Raw genomic sequence first — 21,365 nt, forward strand, 5'->3', positions numbered from 1 at the left:
AATTACATTACTCGTTGAGTGCCTGTAAGAAGCTTTGCTAGCTGCTGAGGAAGGTTTTATTTCAATGATTTAGCACTTAAGGTTTTGTTTTTTAAAAGCTGCTCTTTGGTATATCTGGACCAAAATTCAAACATAGAGGTACGAAACTCTTGTAGTAAAATTACAGTTCCAGAGTTTCCTTCTGCCAGCATCACCTTCTGCTTTCTGTACCATGGATGTGTTTCCATGTTGGGATATTCCAGCCTGGGATAGGGGTAGAGCAGCTGGCAGTGGCAGCAAGAGACATCTCTAAATTTGAGTGTCACCACTTTGCACTCTTAGTTCTCTTCATAAAAAAAACCAAACCTAAATATTTTACTTTAATTGCCAGGGCTTGAGGGTTTCTCGTGATCAAAAGATGAGCATATTCCCAGGAGACTGTTCCATGGACTCCACCCTCCCATTTTTTTCTTTAAATGCTCATCATTGGGGAGATTTTATATCTGCATTATTTGAGATTATCACTTTTTGCCACAGACATGCCAAGAGCCAGATATCAGAGAGTGGCTGTGAAAAGCAGCCTGGGAACAAAAAACTTGTCCCTCCAAATCTGGCTTTTTGCCCTCCTTAAGGATTAATTCTGTCTCAGGACTCTCTTCATGGTCTGTGGTCTCCTGGAGGCATTCTTGGGTGTTTTTAGCTTTTTTTGGGGGGGAATGTTTCATGTCAGGCTTGCATGCCAAGCATCCATCACGCCACACTCAAGCTGTTATTGTGCTGGGGGATTGTTCCTGCTCATTGTGTTTGCCATGAGCTTCCAGCAACAAATATTTCCTCTGTGGATAAATTAGGGCAAGGCTTTGCTGAGTGGTTTTGTCCATTCTGGTCTGAAATTGGCTTTTCCACCTCAGGAGTGAGGTGCCTCTGCTTCATTGCATTCTCACCTCTGTGACCTGGCAAAGAGTGGGATACAGAGCCTTGTCAAAGATTCCTAAACATTTCTTGGAACAGCTACTCTGAGGGGAAAAAGCTGCCACCTGCCCCAAATAAATGCACCTTTAATTTACCAACTGCACTGAAATGAAGAGTCAGACTCAGACAGGCCACACATGTCAAGGAACAACTGTAGATTAATCAAAAGTATTAATAAAATAACCACACTTCAAACTAGATGGGTTTGTAATAACAAGACAGGAGTGTGGAAGTAAAAAAAAAAAAAAAAAAAAAGAGTCATAAAATATTCACCAGGTATTTCAAATGCTGAAGTTTAGATTTGAGGGCTGTGGAGATGAGCAGGTTCAGGCCATGGTGCAGAGGAGCACCAGGGAAAATGAGGCTGGAAAAAAAGAAGATGGAATATCTTGAGAGAAACTGGATAAAGTTACAGACTTGGTGGCTCTGGAAAAAATCAGGAAAAATCTGAAAACCAAATGGCAACCCTGAAGGTTGGAATGAAACCATTTCAACAGTGTGCTGGAGATTTTCTGCTGACATCCAGAAATAAATGTGGAAGGTGTAGTCCAGGAAGGCTGGGGAGTGATTGGAGAAGGTAAATTCTCCTCAGTTATGGTACTTTGGTTAAGAATTTTATTGGTAAATTCCAACTATTTGGCTGCCAAAGTTGGGAGTATCTGAGTAATCTGAATTTTGAGCTTGGATGGAAACCTAGGGCTCTGAGTAAGGGTGTTAATAAAGGTGCTACCAGTGCAGGGAAAACTTCAGATTATTTCCTGATTATTGTTGAGACATTCATGTGCTCTGCAGGAAGTGCTTTGGAATGGTGCAGTTCTCTCCAGCTGGAAGTAGAACAAAATTTTCTTTTATAGTAATTTAACAGCAGAGAAATGAAATTGAGGTCCCTATTTCAACATTTGCTGAGGAGAGATTTATCTTGTGTTCATTCATTATTCACCATAAAGATAAAAGACACTTAGTGCTGTCAAACTGATCAGTGGTTATGATTGATTAACCCAGCAGATGGAAAAGAAAGAAACGTGGGTTTTAATAAAATGTGCTTGTCTGTGTCCATATATAAAATTATAAAGTATATTTTATCATATTATCATGATATTATAGATAAAATATTTTAGATATTTCTGTAAACACTTATTTTATACATGTATGTGTGTATCAGGAAAAGATCTCTGTCAGAAGACAGAGAACAGAAGGCTTGGTTTGAATTTGAATTTTTTCATCCTTTTGATATGTAATTTTCAAACTCTGCTGCTGTTACTTTCCCCCATTACTACAAGGGATAAACAAGATAAACTCCCACCAGCTCTTCAGCACATCCAAGAGAAAAATCCCATTAAAGGGAGTAAAAAAAAAAAGTTAGACCTTTAAATAAGTGTTTGGGTGAGACATAATTCCAAACTATAGGTGGCAGAGAGTGAATTCCATCAGGAATTGGCTCATTTTCTGAGACCCAAATTCCATAATTTTTAAAAATGTGACTGCAGATCCATCTCTTTGCTGGCTGCCCACCCCATTTGGGTTGTCTGCTTTCTAACCCCCCCCCAAACCCACTAATTCTCCTTCCCTCTCTCTCTCTCTCTGGCAGGTCAGTTCCACTTAGCATGTTAAGGACTGTCATTAAGCCACATGAGTTTCTTTTTTCTGCCCCTCTCCACCCACGTCCTGCCCATCCTGCGCTTCCCACGGCTCCAGCTGCTCCGAGCTTCGTAGGATTTCCACGTGTACAGAAATGTCCAGCTCAGCTCCTCCAGACCCTTGTCCAATTTCTGGACCATCCCCACCTCAGTAAGGATGATAGGGAGTCTGCCACTCCGAATTCCACGAGCCCTTGGCGCTGCTTGGGTTGGGGCTTCTCCACTCAGAGTGATTTTTATTTTATATTTTATTTTTTTAATTTCATTTTTCCTCTGTTGGCATCGGTAATTCCTGACTTCTGGCATCGAGGAATTAATTATTCCATGATCAAGTGCCATCAAAGGCAGGTGATTGTGCTCTGTCATGACTGATTTCCTGTATAATATACATATTATTTTATATTTTTAGGGGATGAAAATGTGCTGCTATGTGGTTTAATTTTACTGCTTAACATTTTCAGAAGGAAATTTCCCCGAAGAACCATTTGTAATATCCTGATTTAAAACAAAAAAAAAAGGAAAAAAAAATCTTTGGACTATATAAAATAACCTTTATTGCAGTACCTGGTAAAGGACAAATGGGATGCAGAGAAATCTGTTAGTATAGACCTAGGATTTGAAGTTTGGTAGTTCCATGAATTTATCTGTGTGACCTGTTTTAAAATTAAACTCCTGTTTCCTCGTAGTTCTCCCTACAGTGGTGAGTTTTCCTGGAATGGGATGGCTTAGCCACATGTTTGTAAGAGTTGCTCCCTAGGAATTTTTGAAGGATTTCAGAATGCTGTGGAAATCTCGCCTTGGAAAATCCAACAAGCATCTCCCCCCTCCCCCTTTCCCCAGACAAGCCCCGATCTGTTCACATCGGAATTCAGATCCCGGAGGGAACAAAGGAAAATAAAATCCCTCAAAACCCTCCCTTCAAAAAACCCGAAAGGAGGTGAGACTGTACACTCGAGTTGTCCTTTGCAGACCAAATTTGGGATTTTTTTTTTTTATTTTGCTGGGATGTGAGGAGCACATTGCCAGGGGAAGGGAATGTCTTTCTAAGCCACCATATCCACTGATGCAAGGAAAAACCTTCCTTGGATCTCTCAGACAGCGAATTTCCATCTTCCCAGCAAGGGGGCACTGGAATTGCTCTGGGAACGTTCTGCTGGCAGGCAGAAGGTGCTGCTGCTTCTCCTCCTCTTCCCTCCACATCCCCTGGGGCAGGTGGGACTCCAGGAAGCTGGAATTCCAGGAAAGCTCCAGGAAATTGGAATTCCAGGAAGGCTCTAGCTGAGCGTCTTCTTTTTGCTCTTCTTTAATTTGAGATTGATTGGGATTTTTAATTTTTTTTTTTAATTTCTGAATGTGTAGGTGTAGAACTCTTCAGTTCTGTAGAGAATTTTGGAAGATTGTGAGTTGACTTTAGGTATTTTTTTTCTACTGAAATTAGGGTGTTGCAAAGTAAGTTGAACTTAATTTAACTGGATTTGGGTTTTTTTGGTTTTTGTTTTGTTTCTTTTTTAATGTTGCACTATTTTGGGAGAGCATTTTGCTAAACATATTTAATGAAGTTGCAGATTTGCATGTATTTAATTTATTTTGTATTTTCCAAAGTTTTTATATTTTCTTTCGTTACGTGCATGTGCACTGCCAGAAGAATGAACTGTGAACTTGCCATATGCAATCTTTAATAAAATCACTAACTCAGAACTACTCTGTGCTATCTTACCAGCTGCTCAGAGCTGAGGTTTCTACTAGGAATTAATAATCCTCTTGTTTTGGTTCTAGGAAAAAGATCCCAAGCTTATTTGCTGTCGAAGATTTTTGTACTGTAAGCTAATTTTTTGTTGTTGTTGTTGTAAATGGAATTCTATTGCAAATGCAGCATTCATGACAAGAAAAAGGATTCCTCAAGGCATCACCAGGAATTTTTTTTGGAGGGGGACAGTTGTGCCAGTTCTCTGCAGCTTGAGGGAGAAGTGAACTTGGACATCTCTTCCTCGTGCTGGTGCTGATCAGCCAGTCAGTGCCACCAGCAGCAAAATGATGAAGTTTCTCCAAGTTCTCTTCTACACCAACACTGCAGCAGGAATTTCAGCAATGTCCCACAGATGCCTTAAGCTAAAATCCTCAAAAAATTAAATACCTGAGGTATTTGACAATTGGAAATGATGAATTCTCAGCTGAACATACTCTGCTTGTATCAATTCTTGCTTTTGAAGCCTATTTTAATTAGGCAACTTCAGTTTGTATGGCGTGTTGTATATTCAACTTTTGTACCATTTTTAAAGCTTTCACATTTTATATCTGGAAAGGAAAACCACACATCTGCTCTGCAGGGATCAGAACCTGTCTCTTGCTGTTTCCTGACCCCATCTTCCTTTCTTTGCTCTTTGAGTCTTGTGTTCTATTTATTCCAGGCTCGTTTTTAAAGTTGTGGTTTGTACAGCGCAAATGAAATTTCACATCTAAAAAATGTCGTGCATGGGATAAATTGGGGTGGAAATACCTTTCCTGAATGGAAAACGGATTTCAGATGGAACTAAAGTGCATATTGTTCATTTTGCTAGTAATTGAAAAATATTTCTGGCTCACTTGAGCTTTTCTTAATGATATGTTCAAATATCTTGTGTTTGTCCTTGAGTTCACGTTTCATCGACTTGTTTTCTGGAAAGCAAGGGAAGTTTTAAGCTTGGAAAGACCTTGGCTGATGCATTTTTTTAAGTTTTGTATTAAAGCCAACAAGGGTGAGAGTTGGATTATCCTCAAAATTTAAGAATAAGTCACCAAAAAAATTTTTGCTACAACAATTCCTGCCCACAGAGCCTTGAGCAGCTTTTCAATTTCACTTTATAAAGCCTGATGGACTAAGAGGCACATTTGCCTGAAATCTTTATAAATTGTAGGATCATGGAATGGTTTGATTGGAAGGGATTTTAAAGATCAGCTGATTTCTGTTATGGGCAGGGACACCTTCCACTGTCCCAGGCTGCTCCAATCCCCATCCAACCTGGCCTTGGACACTTCCAGGGATTCAGGGGAAGCCACAGCTTCTCTGGGCCTCCCCACCCACAGAATTCCTTCCCAATATCCCATCCAACCCTGCCCCAAGGCTTAAAAAAAAAAATAAATAAACAAAATCAAGAATTTTAACTTGAACACCATTTTATTTAACAGCGACAAAAATCCAAAAGAAAAGGGCTCATCAGCTTCCCGCTGCTGGAGGAGAAATACCTCACACAACCACTGAAGTACTCCTCCCAAAGGGATCAAAAAAGGGAAAGAAATGGGCAGGATAATCCGAGTCTCCCCTTGCTCTGTGTGCCCTGTGCTCCGGCGCCATCCGCTGTGCGGGATGGCAGCGCGGCCCCGGGCACTCTGTACCTTCCCTGTCTCCTCTGTAAAGTGTGTAACGTGTGCTGCAGATGTGTATCTCTGGGCTCTGTGTATCTTTACAGTAGTGTTCAATTTAGGAGAAAAAAAAAAAAAAAAGAAAACCAAACAAAAAAAATTAAGAAATAAATGGTGGATGCGTTTTGCTGGTAACAAGGGGAAATTTTTTTTTTTTTTGTTTTTTGCCATTGCATCAAATGATGCTGAACTGTATAAAACTCTCGATAGCAGACCTGAACCCTCCTCCTCCCCCCAGCCCATGGAGAGAAGTCTTTTATCTTCGTGCTGAAGTTCTGTCGGAGATGGATGGATACACTGGCAGACTGCATGATGTATCATTCGAAATCCGTTACAGTGGAAAATAAAACTGAACTGAACTCTGCGTGTGGGCCTGGTGTGACACGGGACAGGGACACAGGGACAGCACCCAGGGTGTGCTATGGGGGGAGCATCAGGGAAAGGTTCTTCCTCCAGAGGCTGCTAGGAGGGAATGGGAACATTCCCAGAGCTCCAGGAGTGTTTGCACACCACTCCCAGGGTGGGATTTTGGGGTGCTGGGGCTCCCCAGGCAATGGGAACATTCCCAGAGCTCCAGAAGTATTTGGACATCACTCCCAGGGTGGGATTTTGGGGTGCTGGGGCTCCCCAGGCAATGGGAACATTCCCAGAGCTCCAGGAGTGTTTGCACACCACTCCCAGGGATGCTCAGGGTGGGATTTTGGGGTGTCAAGGAGCTGGATCCATGATCCTGTGGGTCCCTTCCAGCTGAGAATGTTCCCTGATTTCCACAAGTGACCCATCCAGTAGAACCACACTCCAAAGTGGAATGAGCTCTGGATTTCAGCTTTCCTTCTAAACCTGTACAAAGTGACAAAATCCCACAATGGTTTGGACTGGAAGGGACCTTAAAGCCCATCCCATCCCATCCCATCCCATCCCATCCCATCCCATCCCATCCCATCCCATCCCATCCCATCCCATCCCATCCCATCCCATCCCATCCCATCCCATCCCATCCCATCCCATCCCATCCCATCCCACACTTGGAATTAAAGCCCATCCAATCCCACCCCTGCCATGGGCAGGGACACTTTCCACTCTCCCAGGTTGCTCCAACCTGGCCTTGGATCCAGGGCCACTAATTAAAAGATTTGTGTTCGCTCCCCAGTCACCCAGCAGAATTTTAATTTTTTTAAAATAAATAATTTAATAATCTCTACTACCTCTCCATGGATATATTCAATCTTCCTCCTCTTTTTCATTAGCCTGGAGGATGGCAGGGAGACTCTCCCACTTCCCCTGTGCATGTATTTCCATTTTTATCGGAATATTACACTCACTTCATGTAATGGAGTAGAAGTTCCTGTGTCCTTGCCACTTCCCTAAAATCATAGTTGGGAGCTTTAGGAACAGCTCATTTCCAGTAATTATTACTCTGAGCATTTCTCAATTAAATTATTATTTTTCTCCTCAGCAATGCAAATTCCTGGTCCAAGGTTTCTGTAGGAATGGATTGTTTTGGTTTTTTTTGGTTTTTTTTTGCTGCTGAGTAGACTCCTAATGAGGATTATGTAGTTTTTGCACCATAAAAACATAAGCAGACTTAGAAATCAGTCCAGTAAAATTTGGAGTCGATTATTAAAAATTAAGAATAAATTTTGGATTGTGATGAGGATGGCTCCAATGCAAGAAGAGGCTTTCCAGAGTAGATGGTTTATATTAAGGAGAGCAAATGGGAACTCCAACCATTCCCCAAAGTCCTGCAGAGGAAGGCAAACACCGCAGGGTGCCAGAGTTTTTTCCATGAGTCAAAAAAACCACTCACCTTTCAAGATCTCCCCGATAAAGCTCATGCCTGGAGGATGAACTCAATTAGAGAGCAGACTGTTTGCAAGTGGATCCCTACAATTTCGTTTTCGGAATGTGGGATTGCAGCAGTTAATTAACTCTGTGAAAACAGCACAAATTACTGTATCCATTTCCAAGATCCACCTTTCGCAAGAGCGCAGCGAAAACAAAGGAATGGGAGTTGCATCCCTAGAAAAATACTCACCGCAAGGCTGCAGCTATTGATTCAAACACTTCTTAGCTCAAAACCAAACACTTTGAATTTATCTCCCGGCAGAGCCGGCCCCAAGAGAAGCTGTATTTATGCTAAAATGAGAATATTCGGTAGCACGGGATCAAGATCCCTGGTGGTCACCTGGATGCGCTCCGATGGAAAACCGACGCGTGGGTGGCGGGGCAGGGGGTGTGGGGGTGGTTTGGGTTCCAGGGAGCCCCGGGAGGTTCGGGGGGCTCCCCTGGCTCCCCGCAGGTGTTCGGGTCCCGCCCTGCCCGCAGGTGCCACCGCCCCGGGGCGGGCACGGCGTGTCCGAGCCGCCCGCTCCGCCCCGGCGCCTGCTCCGCCCGCCCCGCCGCACGGCCGGGGCAGCAGACCGCTGTCCTGTCCTGTGTCCTCTGTCCTGTGTCCTGCTGTCCTCCTGCTCCTGTGTCCCGCTGTCCCGGTGTCCCGGTGTCCCGGTGTCCCGGCACGAAGGGTGAGTGCGGAAAGGGTGCGGGAGGGGAGCGCGGAGCGGGCTCGGGGTGATGCTGAGCCGGAGCGGGCACAGGGAGGTGGCACCAAAATCGGGGTGTCCTCAGCGCCACGGGGAGTGGGAGGTGGCACCAAAATCGGGGTGTCCCCAGCCCCACGGGGAGAGAGAGGTGGCACCAAAATCGGGGTGTCTCCAGCCCCACGGGGAGTGGGAGGTGGCACCAAAATCGGGGTGCCCCAGCTCCATGGGGAGAGAGAGGTGGCACCAAAATCGGGGTGTCTCCAGCCCCACGGGGAGTGGGAGGTGGCACCAAAATCGGGGTGTCCCCAGCGCCACGGGGAGAGAGAGGTGGCACCAAAATCGGGGTGTCCCCAGCCCCAGGTGGCACCGCAGTCTGGGTGTCCCCAGCCACATCGGATGCGAAGTGTCACTGAAATCGGGGTGTCCCCAGCGGAAAAGCAAAGTGGCACCAAAATCAGGGTGTCCTCAGCCCCACCAGAGGGAAAAGTGGTTCTGAAATTTGGGTGTCCCCAGCCCCACCGGAGAGCGAAGTGACGCCAAAATCTGGGTGTATTCAGCTCTGCTTAAGGGAAAAGTCGCTCTGAAATCTGGGGGTCCGCAGCCACACCGGAGGGTGAAGTGGCACCAAAATCTGGGTGTCCTCAACCCCACGGGGAGTGGGAGGTGGCACCGCAGTCTGGGTGTCCCCAACCCTACGGGGAGTGAGAGGTGGTCCCAGAATCCGGGTGTCCTCAGCCCCACCAGAGGGAAAAGTGGCTCTGAAATCTCGGGGTCTCTGCAGCCTCACGGGGAGTGAGAGGTGGCACCAGAATTTGGGTATCCCCAGCCCCACTGGAAAAGCAAAGTGGCACCAAAATCAGGGTGTCCTCAGCCCCACGAGGAGTGGAAAGTGTCACTGAAATCAGGATGTCTCCAGCCCCAGCGCTTTTGGGGAGTGCAGGGTGACACCAAAAGACAGTGTCCCAGTCCTGCTGGTTTTGGGCAACAGGAGGGAGCACCAAAATCAGGGTGTCAGCAGCTCTGGTGGTTTTGGGGAAAAAGGGGTGGCACTGAAAATAGCTGTCTCCAGCTCTGGTTGTTTTGGGGAGCAGAACACCTAAACCAAGGTGTCCCCAGCCACTCAGGAAGGTGTCACTAGAATCAGGGTGTCCCCAGTGCTGTGGCACTGGCAGGAGGAGCCAGGCTGTGGGAAGAGCTGGGTGTGCAGCGTCAGGTGCCTGGGACCCGATTCCCAGGCTGTGTTTAACAGTTCTCTTGTAAAAATGCAGTTATTACACAGCTCCTGATGATTATAGAGCTGTAAAAAGAACTGGGCTCCGAGTTCCACAGGTGTGGACGCCAACCTCGGGCTCTTCAGCAGTGGGGTTTCACTGTAGGAAGTGACAGAGCACCATAAAAATGTACTTAGTGCAGCAAAAACTGTGAGTGGGAAATAGCAGCTGCCCACCATGAGGGCTGCAGCTGGGTTTTGGATAAGGGCTTGGAGTGGCAGGACAAAGGGGAATGGCTTCCCACTGCCAGAGGGCAGGGATAAATGGGATAAATGGGATATTGGGATGGAATTCCTGGCTGGGAGGGTGGGGGATCCCTGGAAGCGTCCAAGGCCAGGTTGGATGGGGTGTGGAGCAGCCTGGGCTAGTGGGAGGTGCCATGTCCCTGACTGGGACGTGTTTAAGGTCCCCCCAACCCAAACCATCCTGTGATCCTATAACAGCACATCAGCAGGTGCTGGGCTGACCCTGGCAGGCTGGAAAAGTGCTGATTCCAGCGTGGTGTTTTTCCTCAGAGTGGACACAGGCTCCTGGTACCTATTCCAGGTGTCCAGCTGCAGATCCTCGTGCTGGATCAGGCTGTGAATCCCTTGGGACAACAAGCAGCAGTGTTGTGGGATTTTGGGGATCCTGGGCACTGAGGGCTCAGTTCTGTGTGAGGCTCTGGGTTCTCTGCTGATGCAGGGAATGAAAACAGTGCTGGGCTGAGGAGTGCACGTGGTTCATGCAGATAGAAGGTTTGGGGACCCAGCTGGTGGATTCCTGAGGGCAGTCTCAGGAAAATGGACTGTGTGATTTCCCATCTGATGGATTCCTGAGGGCAGTCTCAGGAAAATGGACTGTGTGATTTCCCATCTGTCAGAGGCTAAGGCAGGCACAGATCACAGCAGTTGCAGAGCCATGTGCTGCAGCCTCCTCCAGAAATGCCCTGCTGCTAATCCCAGATGCTCAGAGAATGAGTCAAGTTTCTCTCCCTCAGTAAACATGTTTTTGTTTAAAATCATAAAATATTAAGCGTTGAGATCTCTTGTTTCTCAGGTCAGTTTTGAACTGTGACTTTGAACCTCCCCTGTTGTCACACCTCTGCTTGGATGAGCTTTTAAGAAAAGGACAAAAAGGTGAAAATATTTGTGCTGACAAAGAATAAAGTTTGAGAACACATAGGTCAGCTCAGAGGGGAAGAATTCAGAGCTGGCTGTGTCCCTGTTTTGTGTGTCTGTGTCCCCTGTACCTGCAGTGCAGGTGAATTCCAGAGGTAATTGCACAGGGATGTTTTATGGCAGGGAGCAGGGGAGTTGTCCAGGTTGTTCCACAGCTTGGTGATTCATCAACCTGTGCATGGTGATATTTTACTCTTCCAGTCAGCCCACAATTAACTCAGTTACCAGAGTTCCCCCTCTTCCTGCCCTGCCTTCCCTGCTTTAAGTCAATTAGTGCTTCCCAGCGTGATAATTGCTCTGCTGCAGCCACATCCTCTCAGTGCCATCCCTTCCAGAGGGGATAATCTGCAGCCTTGAGCCCCAGCCTGGCTCCCTGAGCTTTGACATCTGAGTGATGCTCACTGCCAGGAGATCCCATAATCAGCTTACAGGGGATGGATCCCACGCTGGTCCTGGGGACACCTGGGATGAATTCCCTTTGTCTGGAGGAGGGAAAGCACGGCCAGGGTGGGGGGATGTGGTCTCTGGGTCAGGGAGGTGATTACCATTGGCACCCTGAGGTACTGCAAGGGAAAAAATCCATTTTAGGCACCTTTTCCTGCACTCTTGAGAGCTCTGTAGGAGACACACCTCAAGGTTGAGGCAGGTTATCCCAATCTCTTGCTGCTTGGTTTTCCATTTTCCCAAATTTCAGGTGTGAGAGAAAAGAGAGGGAATATTTCCTTTTACCCTGTTTTTATGTTTGTTGTAATTACATGGGAGAACCTGTCCAGAATCAGGAGTTGCAAACTCAGGGTAAAAAGCAGAAATCACCAAGTGGAAGATTCCCAACCCATGGCAGGGACTTGGAACAAGATGAGCTTTAAGATCCCTTCCAACCCAAACCACTCTATGATTAAAAATTAAAAAAAAAAATTAAATTGCTGCATGAATTTTGATACTTCTGCAATTTCCCCTCTTGTTTTTTCTCAAAGTCTGTGTTCCTCAATACTTTAATTCCTTCTTCAGCTCCATTGGCTGGATCTTGTGGACTCAAAGGAAAGGAATGTTTCTGTTATTCCCACGTGTGCCTCCTGGATGAGGTGCATGTCCAACAGCTCACAAGTGCTGAAAAGGCACCTCTGCTATTCCATGCCAATAAACTTCAGAGGGAATTTCAGGTGGCAGCTTTCCTGAAGGATTGGGGTGGATTGAGTGATGCATGTGATGTTGGCAGGAATATTCCCAGTTGTTGCTGGAAATCTTTCAGCCTAAATGAGGAGGTTTCACCTGGGCTTTGCACGTGATTTTGGCAGGTATTTGATCACCAGGATGGTCATTCCCAGTGCCAAATGAGCAGCCTGGGATGGTGCAAAGTGTCCCTGTCCATAGCAGGGAGTAGAATGGGATTATTAAGGTCCCTTCCAACCCAAACCATCCTGGAATTCCATGATTTTAAGTCAGTACATTGGCATTCCTTGTGTTCTTGCTGTGTCCATGAGCAGGGAGCTCAAGCTACAATCCAACAAAATGAGATTGGGATTTCTTGCCTGAAGCCTGGGGTTTTTGATGTGCCTGGCTTGAAATACAGGACCAAATTTGGGGTAAAATGGTTTTCATTTTGGGTTTTGCTTTCTGAACTTTTGCCTGAAACCTGCTTGGAATAGACTTGCAAACCCCACTGTTGATATCATCTTATAGGTGTGGAATTGAGGTAGTGAAGGATTGGAACCTGAGGTTTTGTATTTAAAAAAAAACCCCCAGAGATTCATCCTGGAACAGTTTGGGTTGGAAGGGCCCTTCAAGCTCATCCCATTCCCAAAAATTCTTCTGAAATTTGTGCAGGTGGCAGAGGGAGAACCCAGTCCTGCCCTCACTGCTCTTCAGGGAAAATTGTGGTTTCTTAAATTTAATGTTTCCACTCCCCAGCTCTCAAACCAGGGGAAAATCCACTCAATCCTTCTTTTTTTTATCCTTCATTTTTATGTAATAGGAGTACACATTAAAAAACAAAGTGGAAAGAGATCCTTGCTACAATGGGGTGAAAGATTGGACATACACATTGGGTATAAATAGATTGGACATTCTGCTTCTTCAAAATGTTGAAATAGAGTAGTTCTCACACTCTGAATTAATTTTGCCTGTAAATTAGTGTGTCTGTGAGAACAGTTGTCTTTCTTATGTCCAAATGTCCATGTTTTCCTGTAAAGAAATGTTTCTCTTCCTTGCAGCACAGTTATAGGATTATTTCAAATGTTGAGGAAGCTAAGACTAAAATCTTGGTTTGTATGGGTTGAGAACTAAGAAGAATTCTAGGAGCAGACTTGCCTTCAGTTTAAGTGCAGGATTATATAATTTTTTCCCTGTTCTTTCCAATTTAACAGACAAAAAACCTGCACAAAACACATCTTTAGTGGGATCATAATTCCTTCCTACCACCTTTCACCCCTGAAATCCCAGAGATGAAGGTGTTTGGGGTTGGAAGAGCAGCTGCCATCCCAGGAGCTGCCTCTGGTGACTCCCTGCTGCTCCAGGGCACTTTTCTACCCTCCCTTCCTCAGCAGCACAGACAGACACCAGATTATCTCCCCAGCCCTGGGGATGTGCCCTGGAGGGGGTGATTACCCTGCTCAGGAGTCTGAACATGCAGATGGGTGCACTTAGCACTTAGAGTCATCTAATCCTTTTTTCTTCTTTTTTTTTTTTTTTTTTTTTTTTTTTTTTTTTTTTTTTTTTTTTTTGGTGGGGGAAATGCTGCCCCGGTTTTGTCCTGATGTGAAGAAACCTGTTCTGGCAAATTGCACTAATTCAGAGCTCAGCTTAACTCACTGAAATGGAGCTAAAAGCTTTGGAGAGAAGCACAGGCAGGAGCCTGGAGTGCCCCCAAAGTGCCTCAAACTTCATTTCCAGGGGCTGCTTCAGCTTAAATGTCATTTAAGGCTGGACTTGAGGCGTTTTTGGTGCTTTGGATATGGGGAGGTTTTGTGTGTGAGGTGTGGGCTTGGAGTGTGTGGCAGCTAAGGAAATGCATTTTATGGAATATCAGAGCTGGAAGGGACCCACAGGATCGTGGATCTGACTCCTGGTGCTGCACAGACACCCCAAAATCCCACCCTGGCAGTGGTGTCCAAACACTCCTGGAGCTCTGGGAATGTTCTCATTGCCTGGGGAGCCCCAGCACCCCAAAATCCCACCCTGGGAGTGGTGTGCAAACACTCCTGGGGCTCTGGGAATGTTCCCATTCCCTGGGGAGCCCCAGCACCCTCTGGGGGAAGAACTTTTCCTGAAATCCACCCTAAAATTCCATGGCCCAGCTGCAGTTCTTCTGCTGTCCCTCAGGAGGAAGCTCCAGACTGGGATCTCCTCCTCAGTTTTTTCTCCAGGCTGACCCTGTCTGTGGTTTTTCTTTGGTTTTTTTTATGGCCATATTTTCCTTGGCTCCTAATTTCACATCACCAGGTGCATGCTCAGGTCCCAGCACTGTTTTCTGGTTGGGATCATCCTTTTTATTTGGAAGTTCACTGTCTCCATCTGTTGTGCCTGGCTGGAGTGATGAAGCATCTTCCCAGGCTCATCCTTGTTTCTGTAATTCCTGCAGGATAATCCCCTCCTCGGCTGTTTCAGGACTGAGCATTTCCAGCTGCTGGCCAGGGAAACGTGGCTGCTCCAAAACTGGATTTTGCTCCCAGGGCAGGTCTTGTGCCCATCCTTTCAAACTAACCCTAAACATCAAAAATCCAAAAATTAAGATTACAGTGGTACTTCCCCCTTTGGGAAGGTTCAGGGCATCTCATCTGCTTCACATGGATGTAGAGACAAATCAGAGGGTGTTTATGTAAATATATAAAAATGAATTTCAAGTTTATTGATGAGACCCAGGAGCAGGAATTCTGCAGAAGTCAGGGGAGCAGAATGTCCAAGCAAGCCCAGGGGATGCTGGCACTGCAGCTGCTCCTCTGGGATATCAGTTTTTTACACCATGTGGATGTAAGAGCTGGGGAATCTCCCCGTGCACAGCTAATTCCAGCCTGGGGCTGCTTTCTGTTCCTCATAATTATTTTATTTTTCTGACATTATTGCAACACTGCCTGATACCAATCTAGTCTGATAACATTCAAAATCCACAGCACAGAAGGGAAAAATTCTTTAAGTTTCAAGAAGGACTTTTGCTGTGGGCTTTTGTGTTTCATTTTCATGTTTCTGTATTTCAGCTTGTATTTATTTGTGTATATATATACATATAAACTGTCTCTATAATATTTCAGAATTGACAATTTGGCTTCATTTCTTCAAATGAAGAAACAGAAATTCCTTTTCTTTCCTTTTTCATTTCTTTTCCTTTTCCTTTTCCTTTTCCTTTTCCTTTTCCTTTTCCTTTTCCTTTTCCTTTTCCTTTTCCTTTCCTCTAAAAAATTGACATTGGCACTGTTTTCTTCCAGTGGAGAAAACCTTAAAATAAGTTGTTTATGATATTCATGAGGTATCAAAGAGCTGCAGATTTCCAGCTGATCTGCACAGACTTGAAAATGTCTTTTCTGTGGAGCAATAAATGAAGTTAATAATTACAGTACAATTAGACAGGAGGGTGCAGTGAGGAGTGAGGATTTCTCCTTCACTGGTTACAGGAAATGAGAGATTTGGGGTGCAGGGCTGGGACAGTCCCTTGACCTTCACTCTGGTGGATTAAATACTCAGAGTAGTTGGTTTGGGTTGAACCAACCTGCTAATTTAGCTAAAATCTGCATTTTTTTTCCTTTAATGAGGCAGAGGTGAAAGGCTGTCACTGCCTCCCTCAGTGCCCCAGGCTCTGTGAACTCTGTGCTGAATCCAACTGGAATTTGGGGCATTCCCCACCTGGAAGGGACCTTCAGGCTGATCCCATCCCACCCCTGCCCCTTCCACTATCCCAGATTATTCCAGCCTGGCCTTGGGCACTCCCAGGGCTCCAGGGATTCCATCCCAGCCAGTTCCCAATATCCCACCCATGCCTGAAGCCATTCCCTGTGTCCTGTCCCTCCATCCCTTGTAAATCATCTCTCCAGGATGAACATTCCCAACTCCCTCACCTTTCCTTGCAGATCCCTTCAAACTCAGGATATTGTACCCCAACAGATGAAATGTTCAAAATCAGGACACAGCATTTTATATAATTTATGGATTTGTAGAGAATCAAACCCCAACTCCTTTTGTTTTTATTGTTTTTTATCCCAGCTGCAATCACTCCTGGCTGTGGCACTGATTGTTTTGGACCAACTCCTGAAATTTATTTATCCCTCCCACCCACCTGCCAGCACTGGACCCTCAATTCCTGAGCCATTGTCAATTCCCAGGGAATGCTGGAGCAGCCTTGACTCCCTTTCTGACTCAGAAATGCCCTGGTGGTTTGACAAATGAGGGTTGGCTGGTGGCAAACTATTGTTTGCTGTGCTCTGCAACCAGATTTCCCTCTCTTCAGAGGGAAATACATCATTTAAAATTCCCAGAAAGGCCTTTGCTCACATATTTCAGTGCCACAGGATTTATTTTTCCCTGGCAGAACTCAGTGAAAGGATATATGGGATGTGGATTTTTGATACACATTTTGTTTCTTTCCCCTTTTTTCTTTTTACCAAAAGGCACACAGGGGTAGCTGAAGTCACAGCAAATACTTGAAATGCATTTTTGCTGGGTTATGTAACATATGAAAGGAGCAGGATTTGTCTTTTTGCATCAGAATTTGGTTCTATGCATTGACTGCAGCCAGCTGGGACAGAGATCTGATCTGATCAAAGGCATTTTCCACTTCATTTCCAAACCTTATCACATCTCCCTCAGCAATAAAACCTGAGGGTTTGGTCTTTCCAAAGAGGATTTTACTCAGGGGATGGTCAGGCTGGTGGGAGAGGGTGAGTGATTGCATTTGCACCACTTACTAAACTGCCTTTCCTCTTTATTTTATTTTAAATAAAGCATTTTTTAAAGGTGCATTCTGCATCAGACATGCCATAATTGATCACCTGAACCTCTCCCTTGGGTTTTCAAACCTCAAGCTCTCACCCTTTCCATGCAAAAGAAGTTTTTAGGAGTTGCAGCTGTGGGGTGGGACGCTGCTGGGATCGAAAGGAGATGTATTTTCCCTTTTTTTTTCCCAAATCCCAGGGCAAACACAGCTCCTCTGATGCCTTCCAGTTGCTTATCAGGTTATGTTTAATCCAAAAATCCAGGATATTTCAGGCTCTGTCTGGATAATCACTCAGATTTGTTCATAATATGGCTAAACTGCTTTTTTTTTTTTTTTTTTTTTTTTTTTTCCCTGATTCTGTGAATGGTGTTAATATCCCACCTGGGTATTTTAATTGTGGAATTCTTTGGGTTCTTGGTGGCTTTTCAGAATAGATGATGTCATTTCTAGAGTTTGGAGATTTTAAACCTATATCCAAATTTTCTTTAATATTGCCAAAAATGTGGTGTTGATGCTGTGAGGATGAGAAAATCCAATTTGTTTCTCTTCCCACAGAAAGTTTCCTTTATTCTGTGTGGATAGAAACCTTTTTATTTTTCCTGTTAATACCCAGCTAAGTGCAAAGTATATATTTATTAAAAATACATTTCTCCACGTGGCTTTGTAAGTAGTTTGACCACCAGAGTGAAGCAATTCCACTCTTTTAATATTAATTGCAGAAGAAATTTTTACTTGTGAGCTTAGCTGCCAAAATAAAGGGAACTGAGATCTCTGAATTGTCAGGGTTGTCTTCCCTGGTAAAAATCCATATTTACACCCCTAGATAAGATCACAGACTGTCTCCCTGTGAGTGTAACAGGTTGATGCTGCAATTCAAGCACAAATAAATTGTGCTTTATTTTTTTTTTTTTTTTTCCCTCTGTGGCTTTGAGAGTGACTTGCAATGTTTCCAGTGTTTCTCCAGATAATCCATGGCTGGGGAGGGGATGATTTGCCTTCCCTGACACTGCACTGCCCCTTTTTCTATTAAAAAAAAAATAAATAAAGGGCTCTGGTGGTTGGGGATAATGTGCTAAACCACGTCTGGACACATTGGAGAGGTGAAACCTGAAACTTGGCACTTCAGACACTTCTTAAGTCAACACAGCAAAAAGCAGCCACAGCACAACTCTTGAACTGTTCCTGTTCTTTAGACAGAAAAGCAGAAAAAATTCCTTCCAAACACCATTTAACCCCAGCTGTTACTGTAAAGATTCCTCATTTTTTTCTGGGGTTTGTCAGGTAAAAGTGAGATTTGAGCTGGAGCAGTTGGGTTTTGCCACCAGGGTCGTGTTTTAGTGCTACTTGTTTTACACCAGGGTGCAAATGAATGTCTGTGTCTGCAGACTGGAAAAAATGTTTAAAATTGACAGAGAAATTGAGTATAAAATCTGTTAAAAATCAATTAGCAGCAGTCAGATTAGGGGGGGAGTTAAGGAGATTGTCCTCCACCAGAATGCAGGTTGTTCTGCAGAAGAAATCTGAAAAAATAATAAACTTTGCAAGCCTGGAGTAAAATTCTGGTGTATTTCCATTTCAGACTGGGCATTTAAATCAAGGATTTTCTTCTGGGATTTGTTATCCCCCCAAACCATGGAATAGGAATTGTGTGGATTGTGGCAAATGTTTTTCATTTTCATCTCCCCACCTGCTTGTAGCTTTTTGATGTTTTCTTGATGTACTTTGCCAGATAATTTCCATATTCCATAACCCCTGGATGGAGAATGTTCTCCATGGGATGGGAATAACAGTGGGATTCTCTTTATTTTTAAAGGTGACCACTGGATTCTGCCCCAGGTTCAGACCTGCAGAAAATTGATTTATTTGGAGCTACTGAAGGAGGAGACTCACATCTCCTGGCTGAATCAAAACTCATTTATTTATGGATTAATATGGGATAAAGCACCCCAAAAAGAAGAAATCTTGTGAGGAGCAGCTGGGGGGTCTTTTCCCTCTCTGGAATTCCCTGACAGGAGGGGACAGCCAGGGAGATTTGGGATCTGGGAACAGGGAACAGCCTCAAACTTCACCAGGAAAGGTTTAAATTGAATTTTGGGACAGTTCCTTCATGGAAAATGTGCTCAGGTGGAGTCCCCATCCCTGGGGGGATTTCAAATCCCTGGGGATGTGACACTTGGGGACTCAATGGTCTGAGAGAGATTTTTCATCCTTAACCCTTCTAATCTTTATTCCACATCCCCAAAAAAAACCTGAATTTCCTGGAGCACCATTCCCTCAGTGACTTCTCTGCTGTACCTTATTCCCATCCTCTTTTATTTCTCACCATGATGGATTCAGACCCGAATCCTTGTGGGATTTGGCTTCCTGATGGGAGATGCTTGGCAAAAATTCCCAGTTGCTGCTGTTCCCACAGACAAACCTGGAAATGGGTGGGGCTGAGGAGAAAAGATTGCCTTCTGGAATGGCAGCTCATCAAAGGGCCAGGGAAATCTATAAAACGAGCCATAAAGTTCCTTTGAAAGCTTCAGGTTTGCTCATTTTACTACTGCAGTGTAGATACACATAAAACGTGGGGTTGTGTGGGGAAAATGGGATTTATTCTTTAAAGGAGATAAGGGGAAATCCCTTCAGGATTTTTCTAACCACTCCTACAAATGGAGTGGTTCTTCTGGGAGAGTTTTAAACTCTTGTTTATGTTGGTTTTCTTTACCTGAATTGTTTCTTTCCTGTATTAAGGGTGCAGTGGTTAATCAACTTCTGAGTCTGACTGGGGGAGAGTTAATTGTTAATCAGTGTCAGAAGTGCCTGAAATGCATTTTCCCTGCTTGTCTTCCACAATCTGCTCTGATAACCATTGATCATCCAACTCTGAATCCATGAAAACAGCCCTTAAAACAGCGGTGAAATCCAGGGAATGCCACGTGGAGCCCTAAAATCAGTATTTTGGATTTCTGGCTGATAAAAGGGAATTCACAGCAGCTACCTGTGGGAAGCTGCCTGGGGCTGTGAGGAGGGAGGAGAGGGAAAAAAAAAAACTTTAAAACCTCCTCTCTCCTGGAAATAGCTTTATTCTGGTTTACCAGAGGCCTTGGTGCTCCCTGGGAATGCAGTTTTTATGTGCCAAAATCACTGGGTGAAGGAGTTGATAAAGGGAAATAAAGGCTGGAATGCAGATTTTCCTCCTCCCAGGTGATGCTCTGTGTGTGTTGTATTTGAGCTGTGGGAGAGCAGGATAAGGGAACAAAGTTGTTTTTTTTTGTGTGTCATGGAGAAGCGAAAAAGAGCTTTATTTAAATAAATTAAAAAATAAATATATTTATTGACATATATGTAACATATGCACTGCACTTATATAGGGTAGTTGGTGTAAAGTAGAATAGAAAAGGTTTATTGCTTGTAGAAGGTAACACTTTTTCTGAAAACTTTTTTTTTTTGGTAAAATATTACTTTTTTTATGTCTTTAGTAGATGTTTAATCATTGTTCTAATTTCTTGTCCTTAAGCAGCCTGAAAAACTTGAGGCTTCAAGGCTGTTTCTTCCCTGGCTCCCAGCAATATCTAACAATAAGCGTGGGGGATTTTTGGGGGTTGTTTGTTTTTGGATTAATCTGGTATTTTTCTGGGAGTCTGGGTGTCAGTGTGAAATATTTTTGGGGGTGTTTGGAGCTTTTCTGTGTGTGATTTCTTTGTGTGTGTGTTTTTTGGGAGTCTTTCTCTGTGTGTTGTGTGTGAGTGTGAAATCTTTTTGGTGTGTGTGTGAAGCCTTTCTGTGTGTTTTTTTTCTCTAAATGTAATTTTTTTCTGTGTGTGCAGGAAATTGTGAGTGTGGAATCTTTTTTTGGGGGGGGTGTGTGTTTCACTGTGTGTGATTTTTTTGTGTGTGTGTCTTTCTGGGAATATTTGTGTGTGTGAGTCTGAGTGGGGAGTCTTTTTTGGGGGGTCTGTGGAGTCTTTTTTTGGGTTGTGTGGAGTTTTTTGGAGTGTGTGGAGTTTTTTGGGGGTCAGTGTGAGTGGGGAGTCTTTTGGGGGTGTGGAAATCTGTGAGTGTGAATCTTTCAGAGTCTTTGTGTGTCTTTCTGTGTGTGTCTGTGTCAGTTTTTCTGCATGTGTGACTCTTTTTGTGTGTGTCATTTTCTTCCTGTCACTTTGTGTGGTTCTGTGCCTTCCTGTGTGTGTTTTTCTCACACTTTGTGTAGATCACTGGTTGGACTCCATGGTTCTGAGAGGGATTTTCCATCCTTAACAATTCCAATTTTTATTCCACATCCCTAAAATTACCCTGGATCACCATTCTCTGCTGTATCTCATTCCCATCTCCGTGTGTCTCTCTCTGCATTAATATTTTTGTATCTTTGTGTGACTTTCTGTGTGTGTGTCTTTTTGCACAAATCCTTTTCTGCCTATGATTTCTGGGCTTTTCCTGTCTGCAGGATGGATCTTTGTGGTTCCAAAGTTGTCTCAGCTTCCCATTATAAATAAACCCCTGGT

At 44.4% G+C, this 21,365-nt stretch overlaps 1 protein-coding gene across 1 annotated transcript in view; it reads left to right on the forward strand.

The window, feature by feature from the left end:
* Positions 1–6,346, forward strand: part of KIF5C (kinesin family member 5C) — a 59,497-nt gene extending 53,151 nt beyond the window's left edge. The window contains exon 26 of the mRNA XM_079310861.1: positions 2,540–6,346. The gene's annotated coding sequence lies outside the window, so the exon portion shown is untranslated. The remainder of the gene's footprint in view (positions 1–2,539) is intronic.
* Positions 6,347–21,365: the final 15,019 nt, after the last annotated feature.

The sequence above is a fragment of the Erithacus rubecula genome (assembly GCF_903797595.1).
Source record: "Erithacus rubecula genome assembly, chromosome: 8".
NCBI classification, from domain to species: domain Eukaryota; kingdom Metazoa; phylum Chordata; class Aves; order Passeriformes; family Muscicapidae; genus Erithacus; species Erithacus rubecula.